Below are 10,877 nucleotides of genomic sequence, written 5' to 3'. Positions count from 1 at the left end.
GGCAGGCTCGGTTTCAAATACTGAGGTGATGGGCTGGAGACGCAATACAGGGGCTGAGTGGGAGTTTCGAAAGAAAAGCGCGGGGGACACGCAGGGGACGCGGGTATGTGGTAGCTGAGAGCCACTTCCCCAGGCCGGACTACGGGGGTCTCCAGACGAAGGACCCGGGAACAGAGAAACAGGGCCCTGGCTGGTGGGTCGGCAGCTTATTTCTCTCTCCTCCCTGCCTAGTCTGATCTCTGCCTCACAGCACAGCTGTAGTCGTAGTTTTGGTCGTAGTCCAAGTCATCCTAGTTCCATCATCCTAGTCTCCTCGTGGGCCTCAAAGTCCTCTTCATCACGGTCATCATTGTCATAGTCCCCAAATCCTAGTCTCCTCACAGTCCTCGGCCTCGGTATGTTTCCTTCCCAGTCTTAGTCGTCACAGCCCCCTCTTTCCCCTTACAGTTCTATAGGAACCATGCAGGGTGGGGGACACACGGTGGGGTTGAACACTGTCATAACAACAAGCAGAGGTGAAGGCCCTCCTTCAGCCGTTCTAGGGAATTAACTCCAGGACAAAATCTCACCTGAAGGTTCAGCTCTCCAGATTACTAGGAGATTCTCTCCTGGACGGGATTCCATCCAGGGTGTACTGCTTTCTCCTTTCCTCAGCTAGTCATCCATACAAGCAATCACAGTGAATTTACTTCTAATAATATTTCTAGTCATTTTTTTTTTTGCTTTTTGGGTCACACCCAGCAATGCACAGAGGTCACTCCTGGCTCATGCACTCAGGAATCACCCGTGGCGGTGCTCAGGGGACCATATGGGATGCGGGGATTTGAACCCGGGTCGGCCGCATGCAAGGCAAACGCCCTACCCACTGTGCTATCGCTCCAGCCCCTATTTCTAGTCATTTTGTATGAACATAGTAAGAGGTATATTAAGCTTAAAGGTTGGCTCTCCTTAGGACAGCTCGCTGTATATCCCAGACCACAGTCCTCAGGCCAGGTCAGTCTTTCCTAACCGCAGCAGGGCCCTTATTCAGTTTGAGTCATGACAGGGTTTGTCCCATGACCATGCTCTTAACTTATTATACTTACAGTGCTTACCTTGTCTCCTTTCGATACTAGGGTAGCTTATAGCTTGGCCTGGGTCCATCCAATCCCTTTGTCAGGACCCTCTTTTGGGGGGTGTTAAGAAGTAAGGGCAACTGAGGCTTAAGTCAGATAAATATGATGGATTCCTAGGAGTAAATATTATTTAGAGTCAATTAACTCCCGTGTTACAAAGCATAGCATCAACTGTCTCCTGTGTCTATACAAAAAGGAAATTGCTAAATAAACCATGCAAAGGACATAAAGGAAAGAGAAAAGAAATATAGGAAGGATTATTAGTGCTTGATGGAATTGGGTGTGCCTCAGGGGCACTGTTGTGGCAGTAATTCAATAAACCTAAGCTCCCTGAGGGAGGAGCAAGGACAACCTAATGTTATCCAACACTCAGCATGTGCCTCGTGCTCAGCCGAGCCAGGAGTGACCCCTGAGCACAGCAGAGTGTGCTTCAAAAACTAAACTAAATGCTGGAGTGAAAGTCAGTTTTCTGAAAGGAGTGTGTGTAGCAGGCGCCAGGGCCCCGGATTGTGCTGTTCTGAAACCGTAAAACCCAATGTGAAGTGAACCAGAGTGAGCCTTCCTGCCCAGCCCCAGCCCAGCAGACGGACCCAGCCTGGATTCAGACCCACCTGGGGCCCAGCATCCAGGGAGTGTTTGGCCTCACGAGGCTGAAGGACACCCCAGAGTTCTAAGGCCTTGGGAGTGGCCGAGCATAGAAGGCCTGGTGAGCGCCCTGCAGAGGGGCTTGGCAGTGGGTTTTGGTAAATAATAAAACCAAGATGTGATCTAAAAGGTTTCTGAATGCAACCCCCAAGTGTGAAGGTTGGACCCACACACACCCCCCTGCAGGTGCAGGATCTGAAGCCCGAGCACTGATGTTGGCACCAGCCTGAGAGGACCCTCACAGGAAAGGCCATACTCGGACAGGAAAAGAGAACCACCAAGGTCCGTGTCCAGCCCTGCTCCTACGAGAAAGCCCTGAATGGGGGCTCTGGAAAGCATGCCTCACTTGGCCAAAGTAAGTGGCCCTGCTCTGTTCTGGGGTCCCTTGCACCCCACATTAGGGTGCTCCACTTATTTCCGGGGTGTCTCTCACCCTGGAGAAGCCTGCCTTGGACATGTTGCCTTTGCTCTCTCCCCCTTCTGGCCCAGAACTCTACTTGGAATTGGCACAGCAAGCCTGGCACAGAAGTGCCCTGGAGTTGCCCATAATGGGCGTCAGAGCCCCTGTGTGTGGAGGGGGCGTCTTAGCCCCCTGCCCCTTTGTTCCCTGCGTGCCATTGTTATGCGGGTCACTGAGTTCCTCCTTCATGGGATGAACCCAGAGACAGTGCCGGCTCTCAGCAGCACTCGGCAGGCTGGCAGGGGATGGACTCACATCTACAGGAAGGGGTTTCAAGGGCAAGCCTGGGAGGAAGGGTGGCTGCAGAGTGAGGCCAGAGGGAACAATGAACCCCCTCTTGGGCTGGGCCCAGGACACCTCATCTGCAAACCAACAGGCCAAGCTTGACTTTTGGATAGACTGTTCTTCTTTTTTTCTTTTTTAATTGAGTTACCATGAGAACAGTTACAGGGCTTTTAGGATTGAGTCTCAGTCATACTATGCTCAAACACCCATCCCTTCACCAGTGCACATGTTCCACCACCAATAACCCCAGCATTACCCCCCCTCCCACTCCCCCTATGCCCGTGTGGCAGATGATTATCACTTTACTCTTTCCTTACTTTGATTACATTCAATTTTTGACAGGAAACTCACTATCATTATTTGGTGCTTTACCCCCAACAGTCAGACCTGTCAGAATGACATCATTAGATTGTATGTTTTCTTTTTCTTTTTTCTTTCTTTTTTTTTTTTTTGCTTTTTGGGTCACACCCAGCGATGCTCAGGGGTTACTCCTGGCTCTGCACTCAGGAATTACTCCTGGCGGTGCTTCGGGGACCATATGGGATGCCGGGGATCGAACCTGGGTCGGCCGCGTGCAAGGCAAACGCCCTACCCGCTGTGCTATCGCTCCGGCCCCTAGATTGCATGTTTTCTATTGTTGGTAACAAAGAGCATATGATGTTGCACGGTCACAAAGCGGTAGATAGGCAGTTCTTAAGTCTAGGTTTGGGAGGAACAAGTCCTGCAGGTGGCCAGACAAAGGGCCGTAGTGACCTTGGTGGCCAGTCTCTGCCTTCCTCCTCCCATGCCACACTCACCCTTGTGCCAGGGAGGTTCCGGACTGAAATCTGCCACAGCATCAGCTACAGCTGCCCTCAGCGATCACCAGACTGTGCCCCGGGCCTCTGGGGAGCCATGGAACAGGGACAGGAAGAGTATTTTGGCAGTTTTGCCAGTGCACCACTGTCCCATGCAGAAGGGAATTTCAGGAGGAGGCAAATGGTGAAATAAATGTTTTATTGAGAGAAGAGGATGGAAAGGGAGTGACGTGCTCAAGATAGGGAATGTGGGCTTCTGCAGAGGGCAGACAGCTGCGGGTGCCCACAGAGTAAAGGGGATCACAGGGGCTGCGGCGCTAGCATGTGGGTAAAGCCGTTACCTTGCAGTGGCCGGCCCACCCTGGCCTGACCCCCAACACTGAATACAGTCCCTCTGAGCACCACCAGGAGTGAACCCTGAACACAGCGCCCGGAGTGACCAGCACTTGGAAGTGTGCCCAAATAAAATTTCAGAGGTTTCACATGTCTTATCACAGCCTAGAGGGTTCCCACAGATGTCTGGCTAATTTAGGGCCATACGTGTTATTAAGATAAGATTAACATATGGCAGGACGTGTGTTTATTTAAGGTCTTTTAGGCTACTTATCTGACCATCTGCCCAATGCTGCCCCTTATCTCTTAGATCTCTTAGTCTCTTTGAGCAGAAGGCCTGGAACAGAATTTATGGTTTTGAGAAATTAAGCTTAGTCTTAGAGCCCAGCTTTTTTTTTTTTTTTGCCTGCATTTTGGGGTCACACCCAGAGACACACTCAGAGCTTACTCCGTCTCTATTCAGGGATTACTCCTGGCAGGGCTCAGAGGACCATAAGCAGTACCAGGGTGGAATAATAGTACAGCGGGTAGGGCACTTGCCTTGCACATGGTCGATCTGGTTCCAATTCCCAAAATGGTCCCCCAGGCCCCACTGAGTCATCTCAGAGTGCCGGGCCAGGATAAGTTCTGAGCACTGCTGGGTATGGCCTCCAAACAAAACCAAAACCCACATATATACTTTATAGGTTTAAATCTTTTTTTTTTTTTAAAGTACTCAAACCTATTACTAAACTTGGTTCAATTTTTGCTTTTGTTTGTTTAGGGTCACATCCAGCAGTGCTCAGGATTAATCCTGGCTCTGCCCTCAGGGTTACTCCTGTCTCTGGGTTACTCCTGCACTAAGGGTTACTCCTGGCTCTGTCCTCAGATTCTGTGGGGGGTGGGGACACACACAGGTGACCATGCTCAGTGCCAGGATGGTGCCTGGGTTGGGTGAATGCGAGGCAAGCACCAGTCTCAGAAACCTCCACAATAGTCACCAAGATTCAGTCATGGTTTGAGCTTTATTGGTACAGTCTTAATTCAGTCTGTCTGGAATCATCTTGCCTGAAATAATTGATATTTATTCTCTCATTAAGTAGCTCTAAAGAAGTTATCAAAAATCTCAAAAACTAAATATTCCTAGAGGTGTTTTTCTTTTCCCATCAGGAGGTTGGGGCGGGGAATGGTCATATCTGACCATGCTCAGGATTGACCCCTGGCTCTGAACTCAAGGATCGCTCCTAGTAGGCTTGGGAGGCTGCATGGGTTGCCAGAATCCAATGGCCACATGCAAGGTAGACTCCTCAGAGCAGTACTGTGGCTCAGGGTTCCTAGATAATCCTGTCCTTTTCTTTAATCCTTTACCTTTCAGGTGTCTACCTGACTTAGAAACTCCCTGGCATTGGCACAAGGGACTGGTCCTCTCCTTACTACTAGTCAGAGTGTTTCAAGATCCACTTTGTTACTTTCCCTACTTAGCTACATGGGCTGGAGTGATAGCACAGTGGTAGGGTGTTCGCCTTTCATGTGGCCGACCCGGGTTCAATTCCTCTGCCCCTCTCGAAGAGCCCGGCAAGTTACCGAGAGTATCGCGCCCACACGGCAGAGTCTGACAAGCTACCCGTGGCATATTGGATATGCCAAAAACAGTAACAATAAGTCTCACAATGAGAGATGTTACTGGTGCCCGCTCAAACAAATCGATGAGCAATGGGATAACAGTGACAGTGACTTAGCTACATAGGTGAATTCTGATTACTAAAATGACTAAGATAACTTTGTATTCAATGTAGAACCCTAGAGACCTGTGAGCAAAACCATTACATTTCAAACCAGCTCCCACTCACCAAAATGATCTCATCCCAGATATTCTAACAGTTGCACCAAGGAGCAAATCAGAAGTGGCTGAGAAAATATACCTTTAGACACAAAAAGGGGGTTGAGTTTTTTACTAAAATTAAAGATACTAATAAAACAAAGCAGTCTAAAAAAAAAGTACTGTTTTCTATTTCAATAACTTTTTACTTTTGTTTCAAGCTCTCTCCTTAAAGTTTCTGAACTCACCTTTATTTGAGTCTCAAAGAGAATCTAGTACCTAGTAGAAGCTGGGTTTTCCTACAAGATAAGCTCTACAGCTTTGGAGGCCTTTTTGAGATCAGAAATCAACCCCAGTTCGTGTCAACTAAGAGAAGAAGAAAGGAATGCAGTGAAAGGATTTTCCTTCCAAGAAGGTCACAAAAGATGATCACAGACAGAAGGCTGCATAGAAGGTAAACTGAGTCCTGGCTCACCTTCTGCAGTTCCAAGGCACAAATCATGCCCTTCCACTCCTTTTCCTGTAGATCCAAGATTTCAAACTGCTGTGTTGAGCAAGTTCACGCATCCCTGGTGGCATGTCCCTGACACCTAGCAGGCATTGGCGATATGTTAAAATAGAATCTCAGGTGTTAAGAATCTATGATATCTGCTACACAGGCAGAGGGGGAGTGGGAGGGGGGTATGCTGGGGTTATTGGTGGTGGAACATGTGCACTGGTAAAGGGATGGGTGTTTGAGCATAGTATGACTGAGACTCGATCCTAAAAGCCCTGTAACTGTTCTCACAGTAACTCAATTAAAAAATAAATTAAAAAAAAAAACACATGGGGCTGGAGCGATAGCACAGTGGGTAGGGTGTTTGCCTTGCACACGGCCGACCCAGGTTCGAATCCCAGCATCCCATATGGTCCCCTGAGCACCGCCAGGGGTGATTCCTGAGTGCATGAGCCAGGAGTGACCCCTGTGCATTGCCAGGTGTGACCCAAAAAGCAAAAAAAAAAAAAAAAAAAAAAAACATGATAGCCCTGATAGTCTTCCATTTCTTCAGGGGGAGGAGCTGAGCACACCTGGCAGTGCTCAGGGGTCAGGAGTGCCCCCTAGTGGAGGTCCACTTCTACCACAGGCAAGGGCCTCACCTGGCCTACCTCTCTCGCCTCTGCATCTCCTTACCTTTTGAATCCATTTAATCTGTTTCTAATGCAAAATTTGATCAAAAGCTCCACATTTTTCATAGTCCCAATAGTCAGTTTTAGAAGCCTTCCGATTTGTGAGCCAACAAATTGATAAACATCTTTCGTTTAGCCAAGAGATTCAAAGTTCCCTCACCGGCTAGACAGGACAAAAGGAGGTCTTCAACACGTCAACAGTGCCAGCTAAGCCCAGGGTTCTCTGGTACCTGAACAACACGCAGACCTGTGACACCTGCCGTTCTTGGCTTTCCTTCTTAGGAAAAGATGGCTCAAACCCCCAAACACATAAAGCTCAGAGACAGGCATGAAAAGAACTGTTGGAGCCTGAAGATTCACCGTTCCACCTGAAAACCAGCACCTACCACAAAACATGGCACGCAAATAAAGCACCCTGCCAGCTTCTCCTCACAGAGAGGCGCCATGGGGCGGAAACTGCCGGATGGCGCATGGCTCTGACCCACCTGTGAAAAACTAAAAATAAAAAGAAAGGCGCAAAGGCGGCGCCGCACCGGGGAGGTTGAGTGGCAATGACGAGGCAGGTGAAGGAAGGAACGGAGCCAAGATGGTTGGTCTCACCGCAGTTTATTCCAAACTTCTTTCTCCATTCTCCTCTGATTCTCCTCCTCTTCTTCCTCCCCCATCCTACTTCATTCTCTCTCTCTCTCTCCCTCTCTGGAACTCCCCCAGCCCCCTCATACAGCTACCTATCTCCCGCATCTGCCCGGATTCCCCAGGCCGCAGGCTGGGGCTTACACATAGGTGTGGTTACAATCCATAGGGGGTAAAGTTCTATCCCTTTCACTAGGACAGAATCTTTTTCAGAAGGACACCCACCCAAGAGCGGAATTCCATGGGTGTGTTTCTCCTCTCTTTGTCCGACTAAGTATTCATAAGTATTCATATTATAACTCATTTTGTAAGGACATAGCAAGAGACGCATTAAGCTTTTAGAATTGCTCTGGGGGGGTCACCTCGATCTCAGACTACAGCGCTCAGGCCAGATTAGTCTTTCCTAGCCCTAGCAAGGTCCTAGTCTCGTAGTTGCTTTTGGATCATGACAAGACAAGCCCATGACCAAGCTCTTAACATATAGTTAAGCATTAGGCGCTTTGGCCAGGCCCATCTCGATGCCAGGGTAGCACATAACTCACCGCTTGCCCTGGGTCTGTCTCGTCCCCCGTTGGGACCCTGCTTTTGAGGGTGCTAGGAAGCAAGGGCAGCTGAGGCTTAAGTCGAGAAAGCAGATGCCCGGGAATGAATAATATTTGAAGCCAATTAAATCCCATATTACCAAAGCATATTAATAAATGTCTTTCTTTGTCCATACAAAAAGGATATTATTTTAAGGTAAACTATTCTAAAGACATAAGAGAGGAGAAAGACAATATTAACTTAAAGACAATATTAACTTACACTGTCCTAGCAAGGTCTGACCTTACAAGTTAACAGAGTCTGATTAGGGGAAGAGCAGATAAACTGGTAGAAATGGTTACAGATAAACAAAGGAATGGGAGTGACTCAGGAGCACTTTGATGGGTGTGACTGATAAACCTAAGCTCCTAGTTGCAAGGAGAGCAGGATAAACCAATGATATCCAACACCCACCACTGTGATCAGGCCTGTCCTGTCCGCTTACTGGTTACACCAGAGCCGGGCACGACACCGTCCGTTCCGCACACTAACCCGGCCTCGACCTTCCTGAGTTTTCAGCAGGCGGTAGGGACGGTTTCCTTGAGGGGGTACAGCGGGCAGCGCTCGGGGCTGCTCCTGGCTCGGCTCAGGGGACCGTGCGCGGTGCTGGGACTCAGTGGGACGCGGCCTCGGGGCCCCTGCAAGGCGAGCGCCTTACCTCTGCTTCCAGTGCTCCGCCTGACTACCTCTGACGTCAGAACTGCCTTTTCTGAGCGCTCCTTAAACACAACTGGTCTCACACAGACAGACTGGCACGGGGAAACGCTCTCCCGCGCCGCTAGCGGGCAGGGCCCAGGCACGGCCCTGTCCTCCCCTCAGGGTCCTGGGCTCGGCCGCCAAGGGTCGGACCTGGGACAATTATTTGAGGGGGAAGGGAGTGAGCCCGGCCTCAGTACCCTTCAGTGAAAAGACGTGGAAACGTCTTTTTAAAATTATTATAATAATATTATTATCTTGGTTTAGTGAGCCGCGCAGGGCAGGCGCCTCGGCTCTGACGACACCCGCCCTGAGGTGAAGCTCACGCGCCAAGCACGCCAAGGGCCATGTGACCGCAGGGGCCAATCAAGCCAGAGACACGTGATAATATGGGCCCAATCAGAAGAAAGGCACCTGTACTGGTTGGCCAATGAAAGGAGAGGCACGTGAGCAGGAAAGAGTGTTATTGGCCACTCCCGGGCAGGGGCGGTGCCGACTCGTCCTTAAAGCAGCTGCCTGTGCGGGTGGCCTCAGGCAGGGGTGGAGCAGGGCAGCAGGGGAGAGGCCACTGGTGGGCCCGGTCCCTCTGAGAGCACAAAGCCAAGGTCAGGCGTTGCGGGTGCGGAGGGGTAAGTTGAGGCCAAGCTGCCTGATCTTTGGGCTTCGGGACAAGGGATGTTATCCAGGCGCGTTTCAGGGGCCAGTGGTATAAATTCAGTCACTTCCGTTTTGAGAGGCGTCAATTTAGAGTCATTGAACAAAATGTAGATAAATGACCTGTGGGGTCCCATCCTGTCCCGCAGGGAGGACCCTTCGTGGGGCTAAGGAGGGGACGTAACCGAATGAACAGACGCAGAGCCAGAAGGAGGAGGAGAGAGAGAGAGTTTATTCACAGCAGTTACAATACTTATACCTCTTGGTGGGAGGGGGCGGTATGCATGCTTGGACCCCCATAGGAACAATAGTAAAATGCAGATCAGGCATGGGCGTTGGGCAGATCAGGCATGGGCGTTGGCTAGTGAGAGGAATGGCCAACTGATAAGATCAGTAAGGTCAGCAGTGGTGACCTTGTTACAGGAATCCCAAGTAAGCCTCCACTTGACTAGAGGATAAGAGCCGGGCTTGTAAAATGGCTCCCTACAATGACCAAAAGAGCGTTTTTGGTGTCGAGGTGCGGGTTTGAGCGAGAGTCTGCCTGCGTTTTCTTCAGACGTTTCGGTGTTTTGTTACATCACCTCCGTCACCAGAGAGCAGGTCTAGACAGCAGGTCTCAGGCCCAATGAATGACTGGCTTATTTGTTTATTTCGAACCTGCCTCGTGTTCTGGCTGGGGCAGCTGCTGTGCGGCAGCTGAGGCTCTGGCCAGAGGACACAGCACTGTCCTCCCTGCAGTGCCAGGACTGACCTCAGGGCCCCTGAGAGGAAGACAGGCCTGTGCTCCAGCCCTTAGCTGTGTCCTGGGCACAAGTATGCGAAGGCTGCCACACAGTGGGAGAATAAATACAGACAAGCAGATTTCTGGGAACGGAGAGTTAAAGCCATTCAAGACAGCTTCATGGCCTCTCAGCATCCCAGGACACACACACGGTCGTTCTCAAAATACTGACTGCTGAGGGAGACGATGGGGCCTCAGATGGTAGGAGACAGAAAATGTAGGAACGTGTTTCATTCCCCAAAACTCTGAACAGATATTTTCTGTGGGAAAATGCAGTGGGGCCCAGCCCAGGGATCTGCCTGTGCGCGGAACTGTGGAGGCCATGTGGAGCAGGAGGATGAGGTGTGGACAACTCTGCTCCAGTCTTTTTAGGGGAGGTGGGGGTCAGGGCCACCCCTGTGGCAGTGCTCGGGGGCTGCTCTCAAGGATGCTTAGGAGAATGGTGCTGTTGGTGGCCACATGCTGGCAAGGGCCTTCAGTACTGTCTCTCTGCCCTGCTCTTCTTTTGTATACTGGACATTCTGTCAGATTCCAGGAGGCCGCGTCAGAAGCTGCGATTATTAGGAAGCAGCAGGCAGCACCTTCTGGGATGAGGTGGGGAGATCCACTCCCCAGAGGGTCCTAGACACAGCTGTCAAGGTTCTAAGGAAGTAAAAGTGATTGCAGACACCGACAGGGCCTCGCCAGCTTCCAAAGGAGCCGCAGAGCCAGAGCCTGCTGCCTACAAGAGACCTGAGTGGTCAGCTCCGCGCCTGCCCACCCCACATGCTGACATGGCCTGGCAAGGCTGGGGACTTCCCTGGCATGGACTCAAAAGTGCTTTGGGGCATGTAGGTCCTGGACAAGTGGGGGTGTGGGGCCTTGACAGAGCAGAACAAAGCCCTGACCAGCTTGTGTCAAGATGGCCCCTAAAGGTGACCCCGCGGTGCAC

The sequence above is a fragment of the Sorex araneus genome, chromosome X (assembly GCF_027595985.1).
Source record: "Sorex araneus isolate mSorAra2 chromosome X, mSorAra2.pri, whole genome shotgun sequence".
Lineage (NCBI taxonomy): Eukaryota > Metazoa > Chordata > Mammalia > Eulipotyphla > Soricidae > Sorex > Sorex araneus.
This window is presented reverse-complemented; position numbering follows the sequence as displayed.